At 30.0% G+C, this 15108-nt stretch overlaps 1 long non-coding RNA gene across 1 annotated transcript; it reads right to left on the minus strand.

Annotated features, from left to right (window-relative positions):
- Window positions 1-11021: 11021 nt before the first annotated feature.
- LOC139897931 (uncharacterized) lies at window positions 11022-12420 on the minus strand. The gene is made up of 3 exons (XR_011776828.1): window positions 12268-12420; window positions 11281-11457; window positions 11022-11181 (listed from the first exon to the last, which is right to left on the minus strand). It is a non-coding gene; the product is annotated as an uncharacterized lncRNA (long non-coding RNA).
- Window positions 12421-15108: the final 2688 nt, after the last annotated feature.

A 15108-nucleotide genomic window follows, 5' to 3' on the forward strand; every position in this document is an offset into this window, starting at 1 on the left:
TTATAAACCTTATTAAATCGGCAATTGAGTCATAATCATCAACAAACCCTAATTTTTACTCTAGTCAAAATTAGTCAACCATAAGAACCCTAATGGTTTCCAAAACACCAATAATCACTAACACTAGTGATTATACACCATTTACAAGTCTTAAACATGGTTAAATCATTAACCAACCCAAAACCCGTCAAATATCAAAATAGCAAGTTTCCATAAACCCTCTTCATCAACCAAATGGGTTTTACAACTAACAATCTCAAACCCTAACTTGAATATTAAATCTAACAAATGAAATTCGGAGTTAGAACTTACCAATACTACCAAAACATAGCTAGAAACGAGATGAACAACTTTAAAACCCGAGCTTTGGTGAGAATCCAACTCCTTCTTCTCCAATTCAAGCTCTCTCACTCTAGAACTCTTCCTCTCTCTCTAGATATGGATGAGAGTGTTTGTGTGGGTGAGAAATGAGCTCCAATGGAGTTCTAGATCAGTTTTGGTGACCCTAAACCGACCCTAAATGAAAAGACCAAAGTACCCCTCATTTGAACCTTTTAAAAAGGCTGAAAAATGCTTCAGGGGCAATCGGCGCGCTACGCCAAAAGGTGGAGCGCCGCTCCAAACAACTGGAATTTGTGGTCGAGCCCAAAACAGGTTTCAGCAACTTGTTTTGGCCATAACTTTTCGACCGTAACTCTGTTTTCGATGAATCAAATATTGTTGGAAACGTAATAAGATTTTATTTCCAATGGTAAGGCTTTGAAACATCAACACAAACTTTATTTGGGGTTGAAAATATACGCACACACCTTGTTACTTCAGACAACGTCCAGTTTCCTTCGACGTTCGAGCAAGTGACACGTACATGCTTCGTACACCTCATACACGCATCGTACACCATAAATACATTATGTACCATAAATATTTGGGTCTTACAGAGAACTAGTTTCATAGTTTAGGGTGTTTTTCAGAAACTTCATATTCGAAGTATGTAAGTCTAGAAGATAGATGTTATCTATATGTAACTGTTGTCGTAAAAAATGCTGCGAGATTCAAAATACCGATTGCTAATTCCCGGTGGTTGGTATGGCAATTATTGTTACAAGATGTGGATGAGTACATGATAGGGTTTCAATGAGTATAAGGATTTTTCGAAAGGTCAAGGATTAATAAAGTTGTTGGTAAATTTACTGCTAATGTGGTGGAACATGAAAGGTTCCCCAGTAACCAGAACATATATGTCAAGGTTATAATAAGGCTAATCTGAAAAATCGAAGTTGACTGGTTGGAAGTATAGTAAAACTGGATACTTTGAAAAAGATTGCAGGATTATTTTCGGTAAAAACAACGCTAAAGGATCTTGCACAGTTTTGAAGTCAAAGTATAGCTTTGAAAAATGTAGAGATCTAAGAGTGATATCACCGGTTCAGAGTTATAACTTGAATTCTGATCCGTCAATATCAGAATATGTAATTGAATTTGTATGAAAACGATTGTATATCATTGTGAGCATAGTTAATAATTTTTGAATCAAAGTTGAAGAATGTATAGTGTAACATATTAATTGTGAACTTATATATTTCCCGAGTATTACCTACCCGTTAAAGATTTCATAATTAATACTTTATACAAAAGAATTTTTATTACCGTCTTTATGAAAATATATGTATGTATATTTTCTTCGGATGTAATACAGATTTAATGAGTTAATATTATATTAAGCTCATTTGATTTTCGGCTTGACTTAGAAATGATTAATCTTTAAAATATTAAGGATTACATAATCTTTGAGGAGTATTTCGCTAATGAAATCAATACTTCATTATTTATTCTTATTGATATTCCTTGGTGAAGGATGTTGATGCTCGTAGAATAGATTGTGAAGTTGAGGTTTGCGATGCGGATGTTGTTGGTGGTGGTAATGGTACTATTGATGTTGTTGTCGGTGGTACTGTTGATGCCGGTGATACTGCTGGTGCTTGTAACCTTTGCACCGTATTCTCCAAAGCCACTACCCAAGCGCGAAGCTCGTTGACTTCTTCTACTACACCGGGATGATTGGCCAGCTTTCTAAAAACATGTAATAAAGTCATTGATTTTTCGCCAGCTTTTTAAAAACATGTATATCATATACCTTTTACCAGTAATATATGTATTTAATTCATGATTCATTATAAACTGTTTAGCGATGAAATTTAGCATACAAGCATGTATAAATATATATACTCGAGCACTAGACATGGATACACAATTAATATATAAAAGATAAAATATGAGTGTTTACGTATCAATATTGAGATTCAATATTGTAGGAAAGTACGTAGATGTAATGGAGATGATAATCACTAGGTTTGATTTACAAATATACTCCCAAACATTACCCATAACCTCCATAGTTATAACCCATAATTTCCTTAACTTTATCCCTCTCAAAAACCCATTTTTGAAAGTGACACGCTCATAACCTCGTCGTAGTATTTTATGTATAATACTAATTAATAATTAATAACACTAATAATTAATAAGATTAATAATAATATTAATCTTAATAATAATAATAATAATAATAATAATAATAATAATAATAATAATAATAATAATAATAATAATAATAATAATAATAATAATAATAATAATAATAATAATAATAATAATAATAATAATAATAATAATTAAATAAATAATACGGAGTAATTGAAATGAAATCAGAAGTAGAAAACATCGGGCTTTTATAGATGTAGCCTGGACCAGACTGCCATGCGATCGCATGGCTGTTGTGAGGGGACACCATGCGATCGCATGGACCCCTTTTGCAGCTCACATATAATTTGTAATCTAGTTTCGTCGACATATTAATTTATTAATATAATATATATAATTTATATAATTAATTATATATTATATTAAATTCACGTGCATAGTTGATTTGTAATTTTAGTTTCGATTAGTCATACGTCATCACTCGACTTATGTCCCGGTTTCGGTTTTTCGAACGCATTTTCGTACGCTTAGAAAACTAATATTTTTCGTTTCGCGAATCGTACCTTTGCCAAAATATAGCCTTAAGTTATCCATAAACTATACCACTCAAAGTATATCTTAAACTTTCGAGTGTTTTGGTCATTTACTTCTATAAATTACCGCCTCGCTATTTGTTAATATATATATATATATATAATATATACATTTTTATTTTGAAATAGTGTTTACTGTAGCAAAGTTTTTTTTTACTGTAGCAAATAGTGATTTTCAAAAACACTTTAGCTTTTCGGGTACTGTAGAAATTTGAAAATACTGTAGCAAATTAGTGTTTTACTGGTTCATCTTAAACGTTTTAGTTAACTTATCTAAATATCAAGCTAATCAATAATCGAATGTTACTATCGTTTACTAAATAACTTGAAATCATATATATATATATATATATATATATATATATATATATATATATATATATATATATATATATATATATATATATATATATATATGCACATTAAATTATATATATACTGTTCTTGAATCTTCGAGAACAGTCAAAGAATAATTGATTACATGAATATAGTTCCAAAACTTTCGTGACTCAACATTACAGACTTTGCTTATCATGTCGAAAACATTAAATCATTTAAAGATAAAGTTTAAATTTGGTCAGAAATTTTCGGGTCATCACAAATTCACCCCTGTTTTAATAAGTCCATTAAATATTAATCCATTCCCGTGTCCGGTAAAATGAACGATTATTAGTACTTATAAATATCCCGCCCATCGTGTCCGATCGAGTGTATGTGGTTATTTATAGGTACGTCCAATTGTAAATCTTTATATTAAATTAACAAACTATCATTTAATTAAACAAATATAAAGCCCATTAATAGCCCATAGTCTAATTTTCACAAGTGTCATTCTTTTGTCCAAACCCCAATTATGGTACAAAGCCCAATTACCCCGTCTTTAATATTTAGCCCAACATCACGATTACTTCAATTTAAATAAGCATAATAATAACTTAGCTACGAGACATTAAATTAAAAAGGTTGAACATAACTTACAATGATTAATAATAGCGTAGCGTTATACGGACAGAATTTCGACTTACACACTTACAACATTCGCTAACATACCCTTATTATTAAAATTAAAATTATAAATTATATATATATATATATATATATATATATATATATATTTCGTTGAGTGATAGAGAGAAAAAGGTGTAGATATTCGGCCGAAAATTGCGAAATATATAGGATGTCAGCTGATACTGTTCACCATGCGACCGCATGGATTTTGCACTTCCAGGCCATGCGATCGCATGGCCTGCTTTTCCATCTCACAAAGATTTGTTTTCTTGTTTGATGACGGTTTTATATAATATATATATATATATATATATATATATATATATATATATATATATATATATATATATATATATAATTTTAAGAATTAATTATATATTATATTATATTCATGTGCATAGTTGACTTGTAATTTTTAGTCCGTTGCGTCGAGCGTTGAGAGTTGACTCTGGTCCCGGTTCCAGATTTTCGAACGTCCTTGCGTACAATTTAATATCTTGTATTTTGCGTTTTATGGCTCGTACTCTTGTAACTTTTAGACGTTTCTCATCAATAATTTGAACCACTTTGATTGTACTTTGTACTTTTTAGCTTTTTGGTCGTTTGCGTCTTCAAATCGTCGAATCTGTCTTTTGTCTTCAACTTTTATTATTTAAACGAGTATCACTTGTAAATAGAACAATTGCAACTAAAAGCTTGTCTTTCTTGAGGGATAATGCTATGAAATATATGTTCGTTTTTAGCATTATCACATATTATATTGTTCGTGATATATGTTATTGTTTAAACTAGCTTGGGTTATCGGAGATTTAGCGTTATACTTTATGATGATATGCTAATTATATTGCTAGTATGTATGCGGAAATTGTGTAAGTGACTGAAAGTGAGTAAGTTATATATGTATATGTATAATTATTACATTCACTAAGCGTCTTGCTTACCCTCTCGTTGTTTACCTTTTTAGGCTCCGGCGTGGATAAGGGCAAAGGTATCCGTTTGAATTAGTGACTCTCGAGGAGTTAGCTTTTGGAAGTTCAACCATGATTTGGGTAGTTTAACCCCCAAACACCATGCTCTAAGTGTCGTTTAGAAATTAAACTAATGTGGTCGAAACTTGTATTTTGTACGAAATTCGTAATTCGGGACGATATGGCTCGGTGTTGTAAAACTCGTTTTTATTTTGGGAATCTCTTAGTTTTACTTATTATAATGTGTTGTGAAAACCGTTTCTTCTAAAAATGTCAGGAAGGGGGGATCTTTTCGCGTGAAAATGACATTTCGGACAGTAGGATATGGAGCGGCGCGCCCCATATTGGAGCGGCGCTCCATTTGGCCAAAAAACCTGGTTTTGTAAAAAAAAAATAAGCGTGTTTCGGTTGGATAATGGGTTGGGTCGTTACACTTTCATTGATCGCTCAGACGGGGCACTTTAAGTAATAATGGATTGCCTTGCATTTAAGCTCGGTTAGTGAATCTTCAGCTGGCATCTCGATTCGTTTATTTATATTAGACATTTCTTGAATACCAGGGGCATCATGTCTATGATTATCTTAATGAAAAAGTTGGTAATATCCATAGCTAACACGAGTCAGACATCATAATACATGGCTATGATCACCATGTACCCCCCCCCCTCTGTCTGTCTGCCCTAGTATTGCGACATAAACGCTCAAGGTTTAAATGAGCTTAGTAATGTTCATGATGCACTTCATGCGTCCAACTTACTAAAATGCTTGTATGGCTAAACCTCAACATCCCTTTCGAGGAAATCAAGTCAGATGACACATCCACGTTATCAAGAAACGATATCAATTTGTTGATGTTGAGATCAAGAAACTGAGTTAACGTCAGATACCTATTATTATTATTCGTTGGCACACCTCCCAAAGTCAATAGTTCACTTCTGAACACCAGAGTCTCTTAGGACGTAAATACTCCCATCTTTTCTCAAACTTCGTACTGTTGACGGTCACTACTCAAAATTTTGGGACGAAATTTTCTTTAACGGGTACGTACTGTAATGACCATCCTTTTTCCGTTAAGCTTCAGCTAAATATTTAACTTTCGTTAATTGGTATGTCATGCCACATCATCTGTTTATAATTAATTTGTTCCGACAACTTAAATAATATTATAATATTATTTATTAAATGAAAATATACATTTGTGTATTATTACGTGTTACGGTTAGGCTTTTTGAGAATAGTCTCGGTTTCCTAACCAACAATCGTCTTTTCGTGATTTCTTAATCCCGAGATATTTTTCAAGACATTCCAATGTCATATGATTTAATTAAATATTCCTATATTTTATTTCGTGGATTTTTATCCTTCTTGTGTAATTTAATCGTGTAATCGGAAACTCACGTCTTTCGTTCGCGGGAATCGAGGGCTAATAATTTATCTAATAATTTGAATGAGCCCGATGACTCACTCTACATCCTAGGCCGATCGGCCCATGCTCACAAAAAGGATGGGCTTGACCCATTATACTTAAATGTACATAACTAGGTTTTATCTCATTTAATCACTTCTCATTTTACAAAAAAAAAAAAAAAAAAAAAAAAAAAAAAAAAGAAACTAAACTCCCTCTTTGGCCTTCACCTACAACCACCACCATATCATCATCATCAAGCTTTTATCTCATCAAATGAATTGCATAATCGCGATCCTCTTGTTCTCCTCTACGTTTCTATATAGTTTTCTTTAATTGAAAGGTATATCTAAAAACTCTAGCTTTTTCAGCTCTTATGTATTTTGATGTTATTATGCATGTATAATAGTTAATAGTGTTTGTGTTTGATTGTGGCTTGATTAAAATTAATTAATTGCATTAAAAAGTGTATTTTCGGGTTATATAATTTTGGACAACAGTTAAAACTGTGTTTTTGGGATCCGTGCCATGATATTCTGATATGTATTTGTAGCTCATTGAATTCTTTTCATTGAGTAGTGCAATTTTCATATAGGATTCATGTTAAATGGATGAATGGATCAAAATATATGCGATAATCAAGTTTTGATAAAATTATAAATAATATATATTTGAACAGCAGATATGGCCTCGTTTTTCGTGTCATTTTTTAAAAAATATAAACTGGTCCATCTTGTCGGTATCGTTGTTCTGACGAATTTATATTTTTGAATCATCAAAATCCGACTTACGGATCAAAAGTTATGAATTAATATTGAAATCTATAAATTAAAATATATATAAAGAGTACAACAGATCCACCTCGGGAAATGTAACATCCTCAAACCGGGTCTTGTTTTAAGATTACTATATTACCTTCAGTGTGCTTATGTGACTTTAAGAGTACTTTTATTTAAATTAATGTTTATTATTATTTGGTGAAGTGATTAGGACCAGTTTGTGACCAGGGTTACTAAACATGTTTGTTTATTTAAATTGGACTCCGTTAGGGTTGTCTACTGATATACGAAAGATATCAGATAACTGATAACTACCCGTGTGTTGTAGGGTATATGATTTAATTTCAAATAAGTGACTAAAGTGATGCTTCTCTTCTTTCATTCTAGATTTCTCCACACACACACACACACACACACACACCAAACACCTCGTACCTTCACCATCTATAACTACCAAACCCTAGTTTCTTAATCCTTGTTCTTGAACTCAAATCGTTTACATGATCATGTCGATCTTAATCTTTGAGAACATGGAGATTTTGTGTTAGTTTTACAAAAGAGTAATGTAGGTCAAAATGGTTTGATTTGGTGTTGTTTATGTCAAAATCTTGTGGTTTTATGTTTCTAAATGTTTAGTGTACTTGATTTGGTCATTTTTGAGGTCGGAAATGAGCTATAGAGCAAGAATTGGTGATTTTTTTGTGAAACCCATAGTTGTGTACATCTTCATCTGCAGATGAACAAGGTCGGTCGAGTGTCTCTTGAAACTCGACTGACAGTCTTGACCATCGACCGAGTGTGTAGATGTAATAACCCTACTTTTTCTGTTAATTATTCCATTAATTCTTTAACGGCCATTGTCTGATTCCGTGATTCGTTTCCTATCTTGTTAACTATGTATATTCTTATACATATTTTCAAGACATCTTTGATAATATTTTTATATTATTTTAAATATGAAATATATATATATATATATATATATATATATATATATATATATATAGGGGCAGGATCAATGGGAAAGTAACCAATCGGGGGAAGCGGGGGAAGCAAAAAAAAAAATTCATTTTTTTGAATTTTTTTTTTTCCGACATCAAGATCACACGAAAATACGAACATTTAGAATAGACACTTCGTGATGAATGTTATTATTTAGGCAGGAAAACGATCGACAAAAATAACATTCAAGATAATATTGTTCGTGAAGAATATGAACGTTTTTTTTCATGTTTTGTGAAGTAAAATTTAGCCCGATTTAGAGTTTAGGGTTTAGGGTTTAGGGTTTGGTGTTTTGGGTTTATTCCATAAACCCAAAACACTAAACCCTAAACCCTAAACCCTAAACTCTAAACCGTTCGTGTTAAAAACTCAATCTAAATCCTAAATCTAAACCCTAAATCTAAACCCTAAACCCTAAATTTCTAAACCCTAATATCTAAACCCTAATATCTAAACCCCAATAGCTAAAACCTCAAAATACGCTCGAAAAACACGATAATTGTTATATATTACTTCTTCGATCGTTTTCCCGCCAAAATAAAAACATTTATCACAAAGTGTCTCTACTAAATGTTCATATTTTCATCTCATATATAATGTTCGTGAACAAAGTTTTTTCAAAAAACGAAAAAAAAAAAAAATTTGCTTCCCCCCGCTTCTCCCGATTGGTTACTTCCCTCTTGATCCTACCCCTATATATATATATATATATATATATATATATATATATATATATATATATATATATATATATATATATATATATATATATATATATATATATATATATATATCATTTGTGATATTATGTGCTTACGTGTTCGGATTTTAATACTTTAAAAAAACACCTCGGTACGAAACATGAAACGTCAGTTATGATTTTTGAGGACCGTGATGAAACTAATGATATTTCTATATCATTCTATGTCATGATTATTATTTGTAATAATTTACATGTCGCAATCCCTAATACATTGTTCAAAATTTAATTGTTATCACGTATCATGTAAATAAAATATTCAATCATATTTAAGTGATTATACTAGTTATATTAACTCATGTACACTACTAATATTGTTGCCTTTTACATTAATTGTACATGTTTAATATACTCGAATGTAGAACCTAAACGATACACGTACGTATTGTGTTGTTATTTTTTTTCCACAATTGAGATGGACAAGCCTAGTAATATAATATTATTATTAATACCCGCAAATGCGCGGGGTTCTTTCAAAGGTGTGATCAATTTTTTATTTGTCCCATTAATAAAATTTTATAAAGTATTCGTTAGGGTAATTAAAGAACAAAACAATATTAGAAATAACTTGTCATATAAAGTATTTGTTAGACCCAATATTTAAAGATATATATTTGTTAGGTTGATTAGAAAGCAAAACAATATTAGAAGTAACTTCTTGTTGTAAAGTGATGTAAAGGTAGTTGTGAACTCTTGTTGTAAAGTGTTGTAAAGTGATGTAAAGTAATTCTTTTGGCCGATTCATCGCTTTGATGTGTCGTGTCTTTTTTTATTTATTCCTAGTATTTTAAAAAAAAAAAAAAAAAGGTAGTTGTGAACTCATTAACCATTTCAAAACTGTTTGTTCGTTTCCCTTAGCTAACTTTCTTTACTTTTTTTTTTTTTTCTTTTTTACCTTTTTGAGATTTAACACAACCTAAATTGTTCTATTCATAAGTATAGGGGCAGAAATTTCAACCTCCAGATATTACGTAGAGACATCCTTTTTGGACAAGTTGATGGTGTAGTATAACTCGATTGATGGTGTAGTATAGGAAACTATGTTGAACAATGACCCTTGACCAACCTTACCATTTTGACCAACCTTACCATTTTGACCATGCAAATAATACATAAATTTCACATACAGACTTATAGGGAACAAAACAAACCCATATAATCAAGTATACACAAAACCATAAATATTACATAGAGCAAATAATCAAGCTTTATCAAAAAACTAATCATACAATGTGGTACATATAAAACAACAGGTAGCACTACTTAGCAGTGGCCATTTAAGCTATGAATGCCTTAGTTAAAATAGTAAGTAACATATGGGTCTATTTCAAATAAATTAGTTAAAAAATAACGCATGGCATGGTCGAACAGGTTGACAACTGCACCCATGTCTACTTAATGCCTGACCTAACATGTTCTATTTAAAAAAATAAATTTATATTGTGGTAACTGTCTTTAGTATCATATCATTACTGATGATATGGATCTAACTATTCGTAAGACAGAATACTGTTAGTGCTTTGACTCAGTCAGTTACGACCAACATTAAATAATTTAATACCTTTTGACCCATTACCAAACCCGACCATCTTGCCACTTGTAACACTTAGCAACCGCCTATTTAAAAATTATGAGCAACCAGATGTTAATGACCATAAGCAATTGAGTCAGCAAACCTAGAGCTTGGCTCATTCTCTGAATCTTGTACATTATAAGCACCGGGCCGTGTGCTATCGACTATCCCTTGCAGTTTTATCTGAAACAGTATAAGACAATTCAGTTCCTTTGACCCTTCAAGCATGCTCTTGTCAGTCAAGATCTCGAAAAGGATCTTGTCGAGAGCCAAGATTAATACATAAGAAGATGTCGCAACAAAACATAGATTCCAGATATCAATGTCCGAAGAAGCATGATAATCCAATTAATGATAATTGATAAATATACATAACACTTGTAACACATTGAAACATTATTATAAAACCCACGAATGTGTGAGATTCAAATATGATTAACATAATATCCTTCACAAAATATGTATAAAACCTACTAAAAATGTCACAAAATATGATTTAGAACACAAAATAAGCAACCATAATTTGTTCATAATAGAAAAAGAAACCTTCTTATACTACCCTTCATATCAGTACAAACAACATCCATATCTTCATTAGCTTCCCACATTCACCTGTCACAGCCACAAACAAAACAACATCTTTAGCTTTTGTAACTAACAATAGCATAAGCTTTGATAAGTAACGAAAATACATAAAGAACATTATGATACCTGCTGGTCCACCAGGACCATTTTAATTGATGAAGCAAGAGATGAAATGTTGAAGAACAAAATGTGAACCTTGACCTATACCTTATAGTCATCTCTTTCCTTCGTGAGTTGGTTTAGAGGAGTGATATCTTCGATTGCAGCCATTAATTATCAGTATAAATAGTGCAGAGTGTTGACCTAATCACGATTTTATGGGCTAATTGATTTGCACTTATCTCATTTACGCGTGATTAGCTCATAATTGGTACTATATTTTGATAAACAAATAAAATAGGAAATATGTTACAGGTTATTTTTGGGTTAAATTGTGGTTCAAAATTTGAAAATGCGTATCAATTGGTTCAATATATCCGAATATGTTACATTTTTAACTATGCGTTTTTTTAGTAATAATCCGTAAATTAGGCAACAAATATACACAAATTAAATTGAATTTGATCATTATGCTTCAATCCCAGCTGGTGATCTTGAATTGCCATTATTATCATAACACTAATGGAATGACAAAATGATCAAAAGACCCTAAAAATGGCTCTATTTAGACCCAATAAAATGACTCTATTTCGTAGGATAAGAGATCAAAATACTTAAATTTAATTGACATTGAATGTCTGCTTCATTCCCAGCTGGTGATCATTGTATAGTCATTCTTATCATAACACTAATGGAATGACAAAATGATCAAAAGACACTTAAAATTGACTCCATTTGGTGAAATAAGATATTAAAAGACCTAAATGTAATATGATTTTGATGTCTGCTTCAATCCCAGTTGGTGATAATTGTTTAGCCATTCATAGCATAACACTAATGGAATGACAAAATGATCAAAAGACCCTTAAAATGACTATTTGGTGGAATAAGAGATTAAAAGACTGGTGATACACAAAAATATATTAACCTAATTAGAACCTATTTGAATACATGAACAGATAATAACACAATGATCATTCAATAATATAGCAAATATAAATAATATGTGATTACATGAATCCATCTGCGTTAGCATTGTCAATCATCATCATCATCCTTGTTACAGTGAAATGTCGATTAACAGCAGGAAGCACATTTATGATCTTCCCTGTATTCCCAGTTGTCAAGCAGAGACCACACAAGTAGCCACGCACGTCGCACCCATCTTCTCTGTATTTATAGATTCTCAATTTTATTATTTATTTACTAAAGAATTTATATTTTCATTTATTATAATGAATGAACATTAGAATAATTATAATGGGCAGCTGATAAGTTCGACAAATAGTACGTGTGGAAACTTATCCTCATATCATCTTGCAGTGCCTCTTCAAGATCTATATGAGCTTTGTTCGGATCATTCATGCCTGCATTATCCGAGATCAATATAAATTCTGACTTGTTAGAATTTAGGGGTGGTAATCTTGACTAGTTTATCTTTTTCGTGTTATAAAAAAGTTACAACACAAAGAAATGAATGGAGTCACCACATTAATGTATGTAGATGTGTCATTGCAGGTCACGCAATTATCTTTAACGTGTGAAAAGGAAAAAGATTTGTTAAAGGATACACGTCGAACAGTTAGAAAGTTGTCCAAATTGACCATTAAGTAATTAATAAAAGGTCTAGTTTTTGGGTGAAAAGTGTTTTGGGTCAACCTAAACTGTGACAACCCGGAAATTTCCAATCAAATTTAAACCTAATTTTATATGGTTTCGACACGATAAGCAAAGTCTATTTAATTGAATCTTGAAAATTTTTGAACTGTTTTCATATATTCAATTGACCTCTGACTATTCCCGACGATTCACGAATAATTGTTTGTAAATAAATATGTATATTTATATAAATGTACGTGTGTGTGTGTATATATATATATATATATATATATATATATATATATAATTGGAAATTGTAAAATAAACATTAAAATTAAATATGTGAATTAAGATATAAAATGAACTTATATATAAATATATGATTTCTATATATAATTAATATTATATGTATATTGTAATATATGTTAAAATGTATAAAAACTTAATATTCAATATTAGTTCTATAATATACATTATATAGTTATATTACATGAGCAATAACATATAATACTAAAATACTAAATTTAATTATTAATTGTTATAATAATATTGTTGTTTCTTTTAATATCAATACTATTATTATTAAGATTATTATCTGTAGATAAGAAATATGGTATATATAAAGTGATAAATTATTATTACTAATCTTATTATTATCATTAATAATAAGTATTACTATAATTAGTATTATTATAAGTAATATTATTGGTATCACCAATAATATTATTATTATCATTTTTATTAATATTATCATTATTATAAATGATTATTAAATTGATTAAAATCATTATTATTGTTATTATTATTATCATATTATTATTATTACTATTACTTTTATCATTATTAATGTTAATATTAGTATTATTAATTATTTTATCAATATCAATATTAGTATTTCTATTATCATTAATATTATTATAATTACTAGTATAATTAACATTATTGTTATTAAAAATTATTATCGATGTTCTAAATATTATTATTATTATTATAACTGTATTATTATTTTTATTAATATTGTAGTATTATTATTATTAATGTATTTATATTTATTAAAATATTAATAATATTTCGTAATATATAAAATCAATTAAAAACAAGTTTGTTATCTGTCCCTGTCTATTTTACAAACTTTTCTTCTTTTTCTGATTGTCAAATTGATGGTTGTCGACTCAATGAAAGATGCCAAAATAAATTACTGGATATCAAGGACGTTAATTGATACGAATCTGTTACAAACCATTATCTATATTTTTTTTATTCATCTGTAAATAATACATGTACTTCCTGTCTGCTAACTGTTGAATGTCGACCTCACAAATCTATGAGGATCAAATTTAACTGTTAAAGTACTCACTTAATCACACTATATAACGTACCTTCTGTAATTTACAGATTAAAAAGGTGAAAATAATAAAAAAAAAAAAAAAGCTGAAAACGAGCTCTGTTCTTGGTTTAAATTTTTAGTAGTTCAATTTCGAATGAAATCTTAAAATCCTTAAATGCAATTGTTTTAGAAATCATTTATTAAAACTATCTGTAAAGTTTCAGTTCCCAATTCCTTATATCGAACACGAATTTTCGAGTCAAAGATAAATTTCAAAAAGTCAAAGATTTTGTTCTTCGCGAAATTCGTAATCGTGATGATGTTTCTGGATCAATTAATGGTTCAAGGAGTTTCTGGGAACAATTTATAGTCTAATTCGTGTAGAAATTTTTATTTAAAACGGTCTTATTGTCGAAATCAAATCTCATGTTTTTTTTTTGGATACAGCGACTGCTGTGTTCTTATTAATTTTTTTTTTTTTTTTTTGCTAACAGATTTGGATATTACAACTGAAATATTTTGTTTCAAATTATACACTAGTTCAAACCTTGAATTCATTGTTATATTTATCATTGTTTTGGTCGATGGAATTTTGGGAAGAATGTGAAGGAGATGAAACAGATTATGGGTTAAATAATATGGGTTAGCGAATAATTCAGGAAAGTAGTATTGGAGGGATGGTTATGTGAGTGTTTGTGTTGACGGGAGGTCTCGGGTTCGAGTCCAGCTCGTGGCAGAATTTTTTTTAAAAGCTTAATGAGGTAGTTATCTAATTATTATTATTATTATTATTATTATTATTATTATTATTATTATTGTTATTATTATTATTATTATGTATATACTAACACTAATAATATAATTGTTATTATCACTAATGATATTATCATTATTATTACTAGTATTATCACTTAAAAATTATTAGTATT

This window comes from Rutidosis leptorrhynchoides, chromosome 3, assembly GCF_046630445.1.
Source record: "Rutidosis leptorrhynchoides isolate AG116_Rl617_1_P2 chromosome 3, CSIRO_AGI_Rlap_v1, whole genome shotgun sequence".
Lineage (NCBI taxonomy): Eukaryota > Viridiplantae > Streptophyta > Magnoliopsida > Asterales > Asteraceae > Rutidosis > Rutidosis leptorrhynchoides.